The sequence below is a fragment of the Ambystoma mexicanum genome, chromosome 12, assembly GCF_040938575.1.
Source record: "Ambystoma mexicanum isolate Mex_15411 chromosome 12, UKY_AmexF1_1, whole genome shotgun sequence".
Classification (NCBI taxonomy): domain Eukaryota; kingdom Metazoa; phylum Chordata; class Amphibia; order Caudata; family Ambystomatidae; genus Ambystoma; species Ambystoma mexicanum.
In genome coordinates this window covers 975,167,719-975,183,656 of record NC_090936.1, presented here as the reverse complement: position 1 = coordinate 975,183,656, position 15,938 = coordinate 975,167,719, and the positions used below count along the sequence as shown (strand labels likewise).

The 15,938-nt window shown below is 48.1% G+C and overlaps 1 protein-coding gene across 5 annotated transcripts in view; it reads left to right on the top strand.

Moving 5' to 3' along the window:
- The window catches only part of SHANK3 (SH3 and multiple ankyrin repeat domains 3), a 3,072,962-nt gene that overhangs the window by 295,589 nt on the left and 2,761,435 nt on the right, over positions 1–15,938 (top strand). Inside the window, exon 1 of one of the 5 annotated variants that reach the window (XM_069629464.1) lies at positions 820–1,015. The exons of the other annotated variants lie outside the window; for them this stretch is intronic. The gene's annotated coding sequence lies outside the window, so the exon portion shown is untranslated. Of the gene's footprint in view, positions 1–819; positions 1,016–15,938 lie in introns of those variants that run through there. 5 annotated transcript variants of the gene reach the window in all.

The window sequence follows — 15,938 nt, the reverse complement described above, 5'->3', positions numbered from 1 at the left end:
AGTGGGCGTGAGTCTGCCCTATGGGTCACTTTGTCCAGGATTTCACCGCGGGCTGGGGCGATGAGGACTCTCCTGCCGACGACACACTCGCCTGCAACTTTTGCAGTTTCCATCCATGTTGCATACTGTTGGTTGCCATGGAAACACCTTAAACTAACACTCGGGCGCCCCGGGCTGCTCAGAGACTGGCGGGTATTATTACGAATCAAAGGCAGTCTTCTTCATCGCCAAGTCACCTGCGCCCACCACAGCCCTGCCCCCCCCTCCCCCCGACCCCCCTCGCATCTCCCAGACCCTCCCTACTGGCAGCTTCCCGGGCCATTCTTTTACGTTCTGTCCCTTCCCCTCTTTCCGGACGCTCCCTCCCAATCTGTAACCTCTGCTTCCCATCTGTGTGTCCCTCTGCGCCCCTTTCCCCCACTCTTCCTCTCTCCCTGCACCCATAGTCTTCCTCTTTCCCATCTTTATCTTTGTCACTCTCTCTCCCCTCGTTTCCCTTCTCACCGCGCGCATCTCTCTCCAGCCGCGTTTCTCCCTTCCTTCCTCTTTCCCAACTCTCTTCTCTCATTAACTTTTTCTCTCCCTCACTCCTGCCAGCGCTGCCTCTTTCCATCTGTTCTGCCCCTCTCTGCTCCATCAGGCGTTTCGAGGTCCCTTCCGCTGCCCCTCCCTTGCTCATTATCGCCCCCTTCTCTAAATTCCTCTCCTCATCTTCTCGTGTTCTAAATCCCCGCCTCCACCCCATCTCCCATCTCGCTTGCTTCTCCTTTCCCTCATCCTTCCCATCTCTCTCTCTCTCTCTCTCTCTCTCTCTCTCTGCAGGCACCTCGCTTCTCCCCTTTCTTCTCTCTCTCACTCCCTCCTTTCCTCCCCCGCACTCCCTCTCATCCTGCCTCCCCCTCCATCTCGCTCTCTCTCTCTCTCTGGGTTTCCTCACTCCTGGATACAGTATCTTATTGCCATGGTTACACTGATCCTCGGATCCTGTCCCAGCCCCTGGAAAAGATTTGAAAAGGTAAGAAGCCCTCTGTGTCTTAAGATCAAACTGCTTTGTACTGTGGGTGCTGGCCGTGGGGGGTGGGACTGGGGTGAGGTGGGAGGAGAGGTGGAGTTGAGGCCAAGCAGAGCGCAGGGTCTCCACGTCGCCGGTAAGTGTGCCAGGGACCTGGCGTTCCCAAGGGTAGCGTGATCGGGTGGTCGCAGGATTTGCACGGCTTTATTCTGCTGAACGGTTTCCGTTATCTGTTAGGATTGTGTGAAGCCCTTCTCTCAGAGCGGAGGTTGGGCAGAGAAGGGACGCTGCAGCCTGTCCCCCGAGGCTGGCGAGCTTTTTTAACTTTGCGTTAGGTACTGCATAGGTGAGAGGGGCCGCACATTAAAGGCGGAGGAAACTTGAGCTGCCTGTCCCCTAATCCCCTTGCTAACCCCTCACCAGCGCTGTGCAGTTTGTGTGTGCGCGGCAGTCCTGGACCTGGCCAGTGCTACGCGGGGGTGGGCTCGCGCGGAGCCGCGCCGGGGCTGTCCTCAAACGCCAAGCTGCGAGGTAGGGGGGTGTGCAGAGGCAACCCTGGGCTCGTGTCAGGCAGAGTTGTGTGTGTGTCCGTGCGCAAGGCTGGCACGACCCAGTGCCCGCGGAGGGGGACACCCGGGCTACTCTCGTGCACGTAACTGGGCAGTCTGTTATAGCACACATGGACTGCCATTAGCCCGGGGGATAATGAGTGCCACTATGCAGGGACACTGCTTGCCTGCCCACATGCACGGGACTGGTCAGTGTGTGTAAATCCTGTCACATCTGAGCTTCACGGGGTTCCGCCCTTCGCGCGTGTGTGCGCAAGTGTGCGTGATCAAACCCCCCGCGTTAAGGGTAGAGCTAGCTGGGTTACACGTGATGCGAGTGCTGGCCTGTGTGAGCGTGCCGTCGCACGGCTGGGATACTCGCATAGACCGTGTTGACAGTGTGTGTGTTCAGAGGTACACACGAGATCACACCCCCCCCACCCCGCTCAGGCTCTTTGCCATGGTTGGGCTGCTTGTGACGGGGCAGTTATAGACTGCTCTGGCCAGTGTGTGCTTCTAATGATAATTGTACATATCTCGCCTTGGCCGTGTATCACTCTTCTGGGCGCTGTATTGTTGGGGGCCATTATGTATCATTTAAACGCCACTCGATGTCTGCGGGGAGGGCTGCGTGGGGCATGCGTGACTACGGGTTACTGATCTCCACAGCAAGCAATTAACCGACTGAGCTACCTTATCAAAGGGCCTACATTCAGCCCACATTGAGCTGGGAGGGTTTGTGTCTGTGCAGGCGAATTCTTTGGGGGGGGGGTCCATTCCTGGGCTGGGCAGGATGGCCCTGTATACAGAGACAGCGTGGCCGGCATCGTGCAGTGTGCTTGGGTGCGCAGCGGCAAGCTTACACTGCCCTAATGCCTGGGGCAATGCAGTGTGTTTGTGTCTAGGGACACTGTGTACAAGGCCCTGGAGTTGTCACATGCGTGTAAGGGATTTCCGAGGCTACCCGTAATCGCATGCTTCTAAAATAGCGCACGTGCACAAACGGGCGCAGCCGCGCGGCCGGTGTGTCCTCCTGCTACGGCTGACCGGTATCTGCTTGTAGTGGCCTCCGACACAGCACTACGTAGTATGTACTTACGTGGACTTGAAAAGCACCCCTAGGGCCTTCTGGCACTAACAGTAACACAGCCCGGCCAATGAAATTACGACACAAAGAAGGTTAACACAAACGGGCGTTTTGTAAACCGCCCCCGAGAGTACGGTGGTAATCCGCTGGTTTAATGCGAGTGTTCCAGCGTCTAGCCGCACAGATGCAGAACACCCTACCTCCTGCAGAGCGGGGGTGGACTGAGACCCCCCACAAGTGGCCCTGGAAATCATATCTAAAGTGGCCCCATGTTACAAACCCCTATTCCATTGAACATTTGGAAATAAAGGCCCACGATGCAGAGGCTCACGGCGGGAAATCTCCAGAGTTCACTGTAGGCCAGTCCAGCCCCCCTGCACCTGACTGTCAGCGCACACCAAGCTGGGCAGCAGGGGGCAGCATTGCAAAGGGGAACACCACGAGCAACACGACCGCATGGAGAATTGCCACATGACTGTTCCAAGTGCAGGGTCAGTGCCTTGAAGAGCGTTCCAGTGAGTGAGGCGCAGGGCCGGCAGGCCACAATCATCGGCACTGTTAGTTTTATTGGGGTCAGGGGGTCTTCTGAAAGTTGGAGGTGGTGCAAAATATATGAGCTTTTAGCAAAATGGTGCCAAGGCCCAATGTACTCTGCTCTGGTCAAAGGCCACACGGCTCGGTTTCTTAGCTGCAGTATCTATCATGCTGGTCTCACCCAGAGGCCCTGAGGACCCCCTCAGGTGGACTAAGCACACAGCGCCAGGGAGGGTCAGTTTACAGACTTCCAGGCACGTGGGGTTCACGCGGCAGGGCAGACCTCATGCTTCACACGTCATCTCTTAGCGCCGGGCGTCGATTTTTAGCACAGCGGGTCAGCACAAGCAAGGCAGCTCTTCTTGCCAGGGAAAGAATTACCCGGAGCATCAGCTCTCCGGGTGTGATCAAGAGTGGCACTCCCGCTTGGCATTCAAAAAAGAAAGCGGGCATGTGCCAATGTGGGGGGGGCAGCAGGGGGTAGCCACAGGTTAAGCCACGGTCCCCTTTGACCACACACTCTTCACACAAGTATATGCATCAGAATTGCTCGGGAATGTACTCTGTGCAGTATTGGCGCTAGGGAAAAATGAGGTCCGCACATGTATTCTTTCATGTGATTTGTGCAGCAAGGCACTGTTTGCCCTGGTGCTGATAGATACTGTTGCCCACCAGCACTAGGGAAAATGCACTGCACGAGTACTTTTGAGCGGTCGTTGCAGTGCTCCAAGTAAGCATTGGAAGTGGGAGTATTTTATGCACTATTTTTTTTTAAAAAGTTGGGAGGAAAATGAATGGCCTTCTCATAAGTGGAAACAGTGAGTAGTTCTTCCACCCACTCATCGATGTTAAAGGAGCTGCTTGACTTCCACATTCTCAGCGTCATCCTCTTGGCGATCATACATGCCCGGAGCAACCAAGTTTTCTTTCCAAAGGTAGAATCATCCAACTGAGATATGTCACCTAAAATCAGAAGGGAGCCAGATAGAGGGATTGTACAGTTCAAAACCAGTCCTAATCTTTCACATACATATTCCCAAAATGTTTTTCTTTTCGGGCAAAACCACAACAAGCGACTGAGGGAGCCACTTGCACCTTTGCGCTTCCAGCAGAGATCATCCGCCAAGAGTTGCCTCTGAAATAACTTAGCTGGTGTCCAGTAGGCTCTGAAGAGAATTTTTGGTTGTGATGCCCTAAGGCCCCAGTCCAAACTCATCAAGCGAATGTTCTCGCAGCAGTCAATGTCCTCTCCTAGCTCTTCTGCCCAGACAATTGGCAATCTTGGATCCCCTTTTCTGCATGCTTTCAAGAATCCATACAATGTGGCAGCTGGGCGGAAAGCACTTGAACATGTCTGCAGTGCCAACCAGGCGACATTTTGAGTTGTCAGTTGAGGTATTTCAAGACAACTTGACACAATAGTTCTCAATGTCCTGTATTCGGCGAATGTACAATCCGCCATGTTATGAGATTGGCGAAGTTGTGTATACGAGATCCAATTCCCCCCTTCTATAAGATTATGGATGTACTTTATGCCCATCAGGAACCATTCCGGCCAAAAAAAAACTTTTTCCCTGACATTTCAAGGCAGGGTTGAGCCAAATGGAGGCATTCAAGTGCCGATAAGGATCTGCATTCATACGCTTGGATATTTCACACCAGCTATCCTGTAAAAAACTAGTCAAAGGATTAGCTTTTTTGGATTTACATTTCTTAGAGGTCAACAGAGCTTCCGGGTCCAGCTGGGATACCGCACCACAGTCCCACACCATATTGCGTGGATGTTCATTAGCAGATTCAATGAATTTGCATAGATGGCGTGCAGAGAAAGATAGATGGTAGTCACTAAATTTCGGTAAATTCATCCCTCCCTGTTGCAGGGGAAGTTGTAGTTTCCAAATTGCTAGCCTTGGTGGTTTCCCATCCCAGATGAATCTCTGGATAGCATTGTCTATTTCTTTAAAAAAGTGCCCTGGTATCCTGATTGGTAACATTGACAGAATGTCATTTACCAGAGGTGCTAGATTCATCTTTATACAGTTTATTTTCCCCCACATAGTCAGTTTCAAGAGGCCCCATCTTTCCAGATCTGATTTTAACTTGGGGAGGAGCAATCCAAAGTTTATCGTTGGTAATTTCATCACCTCAGCACTAATCCATATGCCCAGATATTTCATTTTATCCACACACAATCTGAACTGAAACTGTGCACAAGTGGCTTGTTGACACAGATTGTTGATGGGAAGTATTTCAGATTTACCCCAGTTGATTTTATAACCGGAGACTCTTGAAAACTGCTGAATATCACTCATTAAGTGAGGAATGCAGGTAGCTGGCTCTTGAAAAGATGCACATTAAAAGATACAGGTTTACTGATCGCAGTTCAAGTAGTGCCTTTCTTTGGTAGCATGTGCACTACTGGCCAAACATTCATGGAGCTGCGAGGATGAAAGAAGGGGCACAAGATTCTGCATGTCTGTTTCCTATTTTTTGTTGGGAGTATTTTGACTCTTATTTTTATTTTTTGGCCTCCTGGCTGTAACCGGAACTGCACTGGCTTCCTGGACACCCCCGATCTCGGGCCTTGTCCTCCTCTGCCAGTGTCTCACACCTGCACTGCCCACCAGGCAACATCCGCACTTGGGAATTGTTTCTGTATCCCTACAGTCCCCCTACCTGCCCACGACACCTGTTGTCTGCACTTAGCCATGCACTTGCCACTTGCTGGCCGTTACTTACTTATTATCTTATACCATTGTACTGCACTGTCCCTGCCCCCTTCCCACGCACTTGCGCAATCTGAATGACACCTGGCCTAGTGGGATCGTTGTCTGTCCTCCCTTTGTTTCCCTCCCTTGCCTGGTCGCGCCTTGAAACACTTGTGTATAGGCGCGTTACAAATGCTATATCATATCATTATATCATATTTGCTGCTTTCTGGGATAGACCTCTTGGCCAGCTTAGCACGTGGCTCATGGTAGGGCCAGGGACTCGGGCAAGACACGTCAGTGTTACATACTTTCTTGAGGTGTTGCAGGTAAAATGGCCCACTACTAGTTTCAACTCCTACATTGTTAACCCTTTATGAACCGACCATGAGAGTAGGACAAGCACTTATTAGTGAATTGCAAAGACCGACTAGTGTTCTGGTCTCAGACAACTGGGAGAGTGGGGGTGGGCCGGGATGGAGAAAGCAGGGCTAAATTGGGTGGTGGGTGATCTTTCCTATTACAGTACTATAACCATTACACACTGGGAGCTGTAATAAAACAAACCCCTTGACTCATTATAGCGTTTCATACAGTTATAAAAGACCCTAAATAAATATTAAACACAGGTAACTCCTATCACTGCCACTCGCTGCCACTGTTTTGTCTCTGTCCCAAGTTAAAAGGCCAGTAGTTGGCATCAAGGCAGGACCTCTCCCTGCCATCATGGTGCACAGTGACAGACATACACTTCAGGTCAAAATGGCTGCAGCAGCCCTCCGGGTGCCCTGTGAGGAGCACTGTGCGGATAGCCTGCCATGCTATCCTTCAATCAGATCCTGATTTGCAGATTTGCAAAGATGGGGGAAAGCTTTCTGTCTTTTCCTCCCACATCCTCTGATTCTCCTGAATGCGAGGGTCTGCCAGTTCTGAAGTCTGGGATCCCTCTGTCAGGAGGCTTGTGGAAGTGAGCAGGCCGGGGGTTTAAGTCCTGTGCCAAACAACCCAGGCCTCACGTCCATTGCCAGAAACAGTCCAGAGGAATATATGTCTTGTGGTTTGCAGACATTTTTTGAGTTATGGTGAGTATTGTGACAAACAAAATGAGAAAAGGCCCCAGTATGCATTACTTTCTCAGAAGGGTTTCATGCTTGAATCACTATCACAGACCTATTGACAATATAAAATGATGTGGTCATTCTAATGTTTCCATAATGCTCTTTGCTTTTATACAAATCACTAAGACCCTGTCCTTCCTGCAGGTGCCCCTTAGCTGTACTTGATTCATTGAGGCGACCTAGTGCTTCTTGATTTGAGCCACCCCTTAGCCCAGCCTACTCTTAACCCCACAAAGTGGGGGGAGGGCAGGTGCCAGAGTACACGTTGTCCATTTTCAGAACTTCTGGGGGATAGGGGGTGTGCGTATGGATGGAGAAACAGGATCCTCCCAGAAGTGGCGGAATACAAAATGACTGTTATTTCACCTTCATTTTAGCCATGCGGCCACACTGCATGGCGGGGGCAAAGCAAGGATTTTCCACATGCATGCGGAACACTAGGAAAGAAGTCCTCTGCATGCCTGCTTTGAATCTGAGATCTGCATCCGTGGGGTGCAGATCACCAGAGGAACCCCACGGCAATGGTCTGACTCACAGATGGCGAGGCATGTGGACTTCTCATGTCAGATTCTCTTCATTTGATAGAATGAGTTGTAAAGAGTAACCTGGGATACAGATAGGCATGCCAAAGTTTGGAGGCAGGTCTGGCACTCCGAGAAGGATAAGAAGGCTAGTGTTTGACGGGCAGGGCCCTGGCAGGCTCCGAAAAACTGGATATCCAGCACCTGAATCCTGAAGAATAGAAGAATACCTCTATCCAAATATATATATATATATAGAAAGAGAGAGAGACAGAGAGAGAGAGAGAGAGAGAGAGAAACCAACAAGTTGATACCTTAATTAGGCTAACAAAGTCATTTATTTTGCATATTTGGGAGCTTTCGTGGAGCGTCTCCACTTCCTCAGGCAGAGATGAAATGAAGCATTTGAAACACATAACAGCATTACAGCTTACATATCCACCCCTGCAGATACCCCGTTATCTGTAGTTGTCTGTACCTGATTTGTAGTTTTGCTCAAAAAGGCATGTGGATGTTCAACTCCCCCACACATTGTGAATCTTCAAGACATAAATGGTACACTGTGTTAAATAGGGCACAGGTCAGTGAAAGTGGAGAGCAGGGAAAAGAAATGAAAAAAAAACAGCCCACTCTGTTAGTGTGCTCTCAGGAAGGCAAGGGGGGATGCTTTGGTGTCAGTCATTGTATGTGCAGTCCAGTTGAAACTCGGTATGTCTGGCCAGTCCCTTTACAAGATCAGTGGTAGCACAATCATCATCATGCCTTCCTGAGAGTTTACCATCAATTTAGCGGTGGGGGTGTGTTATCATAAATGAAATCAACAGAAAGGCTAGTGTGCATTATGTGCTTGGAAGGTTCCCAGGCTGGAATTATTGTCAGACCTGTCATGTTCTAAAATGATATTAGCTCTTCTGTTCCCAAAATGCTCTTTGATTTTATGCAAAGCACCAATCAGTTTACATGGGTGACATTTGTCCTCTTCCGCTTTCTCATTGGTGCTCCCATGGGTGATTTTCAAGGCCGCTGAAGATGTCAGGGATGCGTTAACAACTCGAGGTCTGTCTTTGGCCAGTAAAAGCATAAAGAGTGACACAGGCTTTAGTCTGAGAAGACTGGTGACTCACTATTGAATATGTGCATACCACCCTCCAGATAAGGTGTGTACTAGGCCGTTTTACGCACAGAAATCAATGTCAATATGGCCCTTTTAATTCATCCTTGCATACCACTTACACAGGCTATTTATGACAGCACCCCCATAAATCATGAAGCTCACTGGTGACAGCCTGGCCAGCAGCAGCTTGCAAATCCACTCTTTAGCAACCCACACTGATCCTTAAAAGAAGCAACTGGGATGAGTCCTGGTCTCTTTAATTTTTTTAACACTCTCCACTGTTAATGATTCTATCAAGATAATACTTTCTGAGTAATTTAAAAGGGAATTTGTGTTTTGTACGCTTGGTCCAACTGCCTGCAATTTGTAGATTACAGTGTTATTAAAGCATCTTGAATCGTGAACATGCTTTTCACTTTTCTTTAGGACACAGGTAATATTGTATAAAATGAAAATTGTCTTTAAAAAGGGCTGCATTTCTGTTTCATTTTCCTTGGTCTTAATCTGCATTAATAAAGGCAGCAGAGTTTCAGCAGCATTGGCATTTCATACTTTGTTTTCTTTTCATCACAGAAGCACATCATTTGCATTCAATGGCTTGGGGTTCTTGATCTCTTGAAGTTTTAGGAGAGCCTCCAAGCAAGCAGTTGTTTGGCTTTTGTCAGAAGGAAAACCTTGTTTGGTGTTCTATATAAAGATGTGTTGTTTAAGTCTTAAGATTGCATGTGTTCATGTGCATGAAAGGGCACTGTACATCGTTTTGTTTTCTTAGAGAGTAGCAAATAGCCATGCATGTGGTCTGAACTTTCATTCCCTTTCTGACCACCCACTGCAAAAAGGTATAATGGATACATGTAGAAGCAGTGCTGTATATATTTTCAGTGCCACAGATTGTCCCGGTACCTCTCAACAGGACTGCTATATGTTCAGACAAAGTCGCCTAATTTATCATCAGAGCTGCTATATGCATGTCATGGTTGCCGCTCCTTTTCACCACTTAGCAAACCCCGCCCACCTGGTGCCTTCCTGCTTGCCGCTTTTTTCCCTACTAAAGGAACCCTCCAGCCTCTTTTCCTTTGCAGCTGGGGAGCAGGTGTAAGTGGATCTAGGTCACCTGGCCTATGCCCCGCCCACCTGGTGCCTTCCTGGTTGCCGTTCCTTTTCACCACTTAGCAAGCCCCGCCCACCTGGTGCCTTCCAGCTTGCCATCCTTTTCACCACTTAGCAAGCCCCGCCCACCTAGTGCCTTCCTGCTTGCCGCTCCTTTTCACCACTTAGCGAGGTCCGCCCACCTGGTGCCTTCCTGCTTGCCACTCTTTTTCACCACTTAGCAAGGCCCGCCCACCTGGTGCCTTCCTGCTTGCTGCTCTTTTCCCTACTTAAGGAGCCTTCCAGCCCCTTTTCCTTTGCAGCTGGGGAGCAGCTGTAAGTGGATCTAGGTCACCTGGCCTAATCCCGCCCACCTTCTTAGCCCTGCCTCTTCCTTCCTGCTTTTAACTGTTAGATGAAGGGCGTCTCTCGCCCGGGTGAGTTCTTAGCCCTGCCTCTTCCTTCCTGCTTTTAACTGTTAGATGAAGGGCGTCTCTCGCCCGGGTGTCCAAAGTGAAGGGCAGTCAAAGAAAAGGGCCATTGCTGTTTGAACCTGTTCGGACCAGGAGGATCCAGGGTCCGACCCTCTGCTAAAACAGCAGGTAAGCATGCACCAACATGTGTTACTCCCTCTGTCCCCACAGGCCATCCCCACCCTCTCTTGTCCCCCCTTGTTGTTCCCTTGTGCACCCCCCGTTCCAGCACACAAGAGTCTGTCCTGATACATTCTGGTTTCACCGTCTTGTGGCCAATGCTGGATTTTACTTTTATGGACTTCATTGATTCACGGTGCGTCACCCTTTCTCAACTCTCATGCTGGACTTCCTTTACATCTTGTACACATGGTGGCCCTGAATCATGCTGTTCCATCATCATCTTGTATCCTGGCTTGCAACATTATGTGTTACTACTGACTTCTGCAATTGTATTCGCTCTCCTCTCTTGCTTCTCCACTCTTTTTGACTGCTTACTTTCTGTTCTCTCCTTCCATCCCCTCTCCCTTTTCCCATCTCCTCCCCTCCTCCCCTTACTTTCTTCTATGCACTTACTCTATCAGAATTGTCCCTGGACCTACTATGGTAGCAACCTCGTCTGTCGCTCCCTTATCCCCTTACTGTTGCCCCCCCTCCCTCCAGCACTATCTGAAACGTTGTCAGGCCTAGTACGATAGTCACTTATTTTGTTCCTCCCCTCCCTTTCTGCACCTCTCTCCCTCACCTTTTGTTTTCCTCTGGCTCTACCAGAAATGTCGTCAGGCCTAGTACAGTAGTCGCCTGTCTCTTTCCATTTCCTTCCTACTCTCCCCCTCCCTTCCTTATCTATCTCTTAGCTCTTGCACTATCTGAAATGGCCTCAGGCCGAGTACGATAGTTAATTTCACATCCTTACTGTCCATGGCCTGTAAGAATGTCGTTGTATTTTCCCTTGTTCCCTTCCTCGCCTTGAAACGCTTTGAAACACATTGTGTATAGGCGCTATATAAATAAACTATCATATCATATCATATATCATGGCACAATGCCAAATATTCACAGCAGGGCTGATTGCATCATGCCCACATTTTTTAGCATGACTGCTATGGGTTGAGCCAGTAGCTGCATTTCTTAACAGAACTGCTGTTAGGAAAGTACAAACATATCATGGCATTTTCTGCAGCAAGCTAAAGTACTGAACAAGAACCGTGTCTGCTACCATTGTTGGTACTTGGTTGTTTATTGATTTAACCTAGTTGTATCAACATATTATAACAAGGGAACATTTAAGTTCCTTTTCCTACCTGAACTGTGTCATAGAAACCACTTGAATTCAAAACACGAACAAGAAATGTAATATTGCTTGGAGAATAGTACAAAAAGTCAAGTACATTTAAAACCCCCCTTTTAAACAGGAAATAGAAGAGCCAATTGAATGAAAAGGGGGGGAGAGCAGAAGCCAAGAGCCCTGATTCTGACCTGAAGCATCACTGAAGATTGTTGGTGGGGACCCAGGATTGGTTCATTAAGGCGGGCTTAGCCTGCACCAATCACTGGGGCCTGTTTGGCTTTAAAATAGGGCTTAGCCCCTCCCTGATCAGATCATAAGAAGACTTTGCAATGATTAAGAAGAAGAACTCATTTGGAGCTGAGCGGAAGGTACAGTCTACCTTACATCTTCCGCCATTGAAGGAAGGTCAGGAGTTCCAAGAGGGAAGCAAGATCCCTCCCCTAAACATCTCCCAGGGAACAGAGGGAGATACCAGACTCAGAGGACCCTCCAAGCAGCTCCAGAACCGGTACCCAGCCAGCACACAGCATGCCCTGCTAGGTTCTGACAGAAAGCTTCCTAGGTGGGAAGTGCCAGAGAGTCTCTGGACAAAGGACAAGGCTGTTGCCTGCAATCACTCTCATGGGCTTTGGGCCGTCCACCTTGACAGGACAGAAGCCCTGCGAAGAAGCTAGGAGGAGTGCCACAAAAGCATCAACCAGTGTCCATCGCTTAAGGACATTTTCTAGAAAGTTGAGTCCTCGAACCGCATCCGGTTGCACCGCTGACTGTTGTCATGCCGCAGTCACCAGAGCCGTCCGAGATGCCTCGACCAGCATTACAGATACGCCAACCAGCACAGAGACGATTCTTGGCCTGAGCCGCCACGCTGTACAGCCTGCAAATATCCGTCCTGCCTCGCTTGCCGAACTACCTGCCGCCTGGTACCCGCAGCTGTCTCCTGCCACTAACTCTGTCTCATGGGCTGAGAATCGCCCTGGAACCGCTTCGAACTGTCGAGCACTAAGAACTTCTTCAGCACCAGGTACATTGTCGTTCTTCCCCCCTGGTCCTTCTCCTAAGGCCCGTAGAGGCACTTACGCCCCTTTGCCCCTTTGGTGTTGAAGCCAAATAACTTTGAACTGTGAGATTGATTACTTTACCAACTACCCTCCTGTCAGTATCCAGAGTGCACCCCTTTCCTTCGTGAAACTGTCTGTTCTCTGTGTTCCTTTACAGTGTCTGTTGTAATTGTAGTCTGCTAGAACTGTCTGTTTATAGGAATAATGAAGTAGATACTTGTATACAACCTTGACTGGACAGTCCCTTTTATCATTGGGTAATAATTGTATTTCTTCTGTGTTGTAACTAATCAACGATCCACGACCTTGCAGAGATAAGCCTGCCGTTCTGTCCACGTTTCCAAAATTGGACAAGGAGGTCTTATAATTTACTTGTATTCCTATCTATTCAGATCCCTTCTGGTGTACTAAAGGTGCGGGGTTGATTGATGGTTTAGAAACCGATATTCATCCCTGGACCACTGGTGTCCCGGAAGTTGATTTGTCACAATTACGTAGACTGTAGCTTTTTCACCAGAGGATCTCTTGTGATAGCCTATGTATACCACTTAGATGGGTTGTGCTGCTTACTAGGATGCCACACTTAGTCGAGTGCACGCGAGGAAGCCCAAGTTATGGATACTAGGAGATTGTAGAGGGTGTTCCACTAAATGGAATGCAGGTGTTGGCAGAATGCTGCCTTACGGTCAAGTGGGGTCTTTAATGGTCCCACTTAAAGATAGCCGGATGCATGCAGAATGTATTCACCATCATTTATCAACCCAAATGTTTTAGAATGTTGCAGAATCTACCAATTCGAGGGTTTCATTTGATTATAAACAATGCATTCTTTGCTCTTGCACTCCATGCTTTTGGAATTGGCCAAAGGCGCAGCCACACTCCCACACGTATCTGCTATAACATACACCTTGAATGACAGTTTGCACAACACTTCTGCCATAACAATCTAGTCTACCTTTCATGGCAAAAATGTCAACTGTTGCTACACACATAATCAACTATCCCCCTACACACACCCTCGAGCTTATTTCCATAGTGTACCTCTCTCCACACATACACATGACAAATAGACATGGGTGGCTAGCAGGGACTCGGCCAAGCCCACTTAATATTTAATGGCCATTATGAGCACACACATACAGCACCTTTGACCTTTCCCATATTCCTGACTTTGGACCATCTGATGGTGTTCAACCTAAAGCGCTTTGGGACCATAATCATGGTGAAAGGCCCTATACAAATGACAAAATGAAATGAAATGAAAGCACGGGTTTCCTGCAGATGAATACTTAGCACAGCAACACATTCACACACAGTGAAGATAAACAATTATTGGCAAAGCCAACAGTTTGAGCTTGTATGTACTGGAATCTCCCTGTCTAGGGGGTAATGCAGCAGTCCTTTGTAAGTTCCACAAGAAGTCTGACCTGATACATTTTCTAATCCGTCAAATGCTGTGCCATGAGGCTGGGAGATTTCCAATTTCTGTGAATTAATTAGCAAACTCAGATCATGAAGGAATTATGCTGCCACTGGCACTTGGCTCCTCACAATCATCTCCCCTTGTGAAAAGAATATCACGCGGTTGCAGTAAATTGTCATCCTCACTCCTTGAGCACCACAACTACTGGTTTTAGACATTTATCAAAGCACCATGAAGAGGATGGGCCTCATTACAAGTTTGCCGGTCTGGTAACAATGGTACTGGTAAGCTTGGCGGTACGGTTGTTACCGGACTGGCAAACTACAAGTTTGTACCTCGTGAATACACCTTTTAGGAAAAACTTTTCTAATGGAAGACAGAGTTTGATCTAATTCTGTAGTCATGCCCACAAACCTCTTAATCTTTTTTTTTCTTTTATTGGGACATGGTTAAGAAATAAACCTTTCATTACATTAAAATTCCCAACATTGTCTCCAATATTTTGCAAATTAGTAGCCAAATAGGAAGCTTGCTTGGTAATCAGTGTCTGAGGTAGTCAACTTCAGCAATGCACTGTCAATCTTTAACACAATCCCTCTATGGAAGTTCCCATTGCCTGGAAAATTGTTTGGTCCTGGATTCCAGCCGTTTCCTCGGATTTCCTGTCTTCTACTGCCAGATACAACATTTTGACCAGTAGATCGGTGGGCCAGCACCTTACCCTGTCATGCCCTCCATGGAGGATGTTTGTCCTTCATGGGGTCCCTGCTGCTTTTCAATAGCAATGTTGACATTTAGGATCCGGATCTGTGGTGAGTAAAGCCTTGCCCTCAATATCCAGTGGAAGTCATTCTGCCGGTATTTGGTTCCTGATCACCTATTGTAAAAGCTTCCATAAGTATTTCTTAATGTACTATGCCCCTGTATGAATCGGTTCTAATCTGATGATATAGCACGAAGGATCATATTCAGGATAAACATTTTGTGTCACTGGATACCCCTTTCAACCTGCCTCCATGACACCAGGGCTGGTCTTGTGTCTAATGCCGTCCAGGTACATAGATTATGAAAGGCACTTTGTGCTCCTCTCGCATGCCTCAGAATTAACATTTGAGTGGTGTGGCTGTGTTAGTAGCTGTTATCTCAGTCTCTTTTCCATTTTCCTCTGATAATTTGCAATATTAGAAATTGCTTAATTTTCTGTCTCTGTGCATAAGGATCTGTGGTTCTCACATTGACGACTGGATCAGAAAGCTGGATGCAGCACACGAAAGACATCTTGACCTAAATGGTGGGTATTATTCTTTTTTCCTAGAAGAACCCTGAAGCAGGGTAGGGGCTTCCAACTCTTATGGGTTTCTAATCTTCCCCCTGCATGTGGCTCTCTACATCACAACCCTAATTCCCATGTCTAGACACCCTAAGGGGCTGATCTTTGTCTAATTTACTGACCCCCTTGTGGTCTACTCCCAGAAGACCTTCAAGGTGCCACAACACCCATTATGGAGTCCAAGACTTCTATCTTCAGTCTATAACATCTACAGAGGATCCCAGTCCTCTCTCTCTGAAGATAGCAATGATAACACTCCCTGAAGGTTTCTTCTTCAGACTAAGTGCCCTAGAAAATATATGCAGATAATGAGACTACTAGCCTTTTTCCATATACACTTCAGTTCAAGTCTTGTACTAGCACTCCCACGTTAAACAGCAACATCTGAGCTTCTTCCTACTACTATGTTATGGGCTTTACAAGATGTGATACATGCAACACCACCACACTTTCATTTAGTTGCATTGGTCTTTTGTTTGCAACTTTGGTCACCCTTGAGAACTCTGGTCTCTGATTTCCAAGACCATGTGGAGCTGGTGACAAAGGGAGAGGTTGGCAGCAGTTTCCCCTTTTCTGGACTCTGGTACTGTTCCGCCCTCTCAATATGTCAAGGATTGCAGAGGTCACAC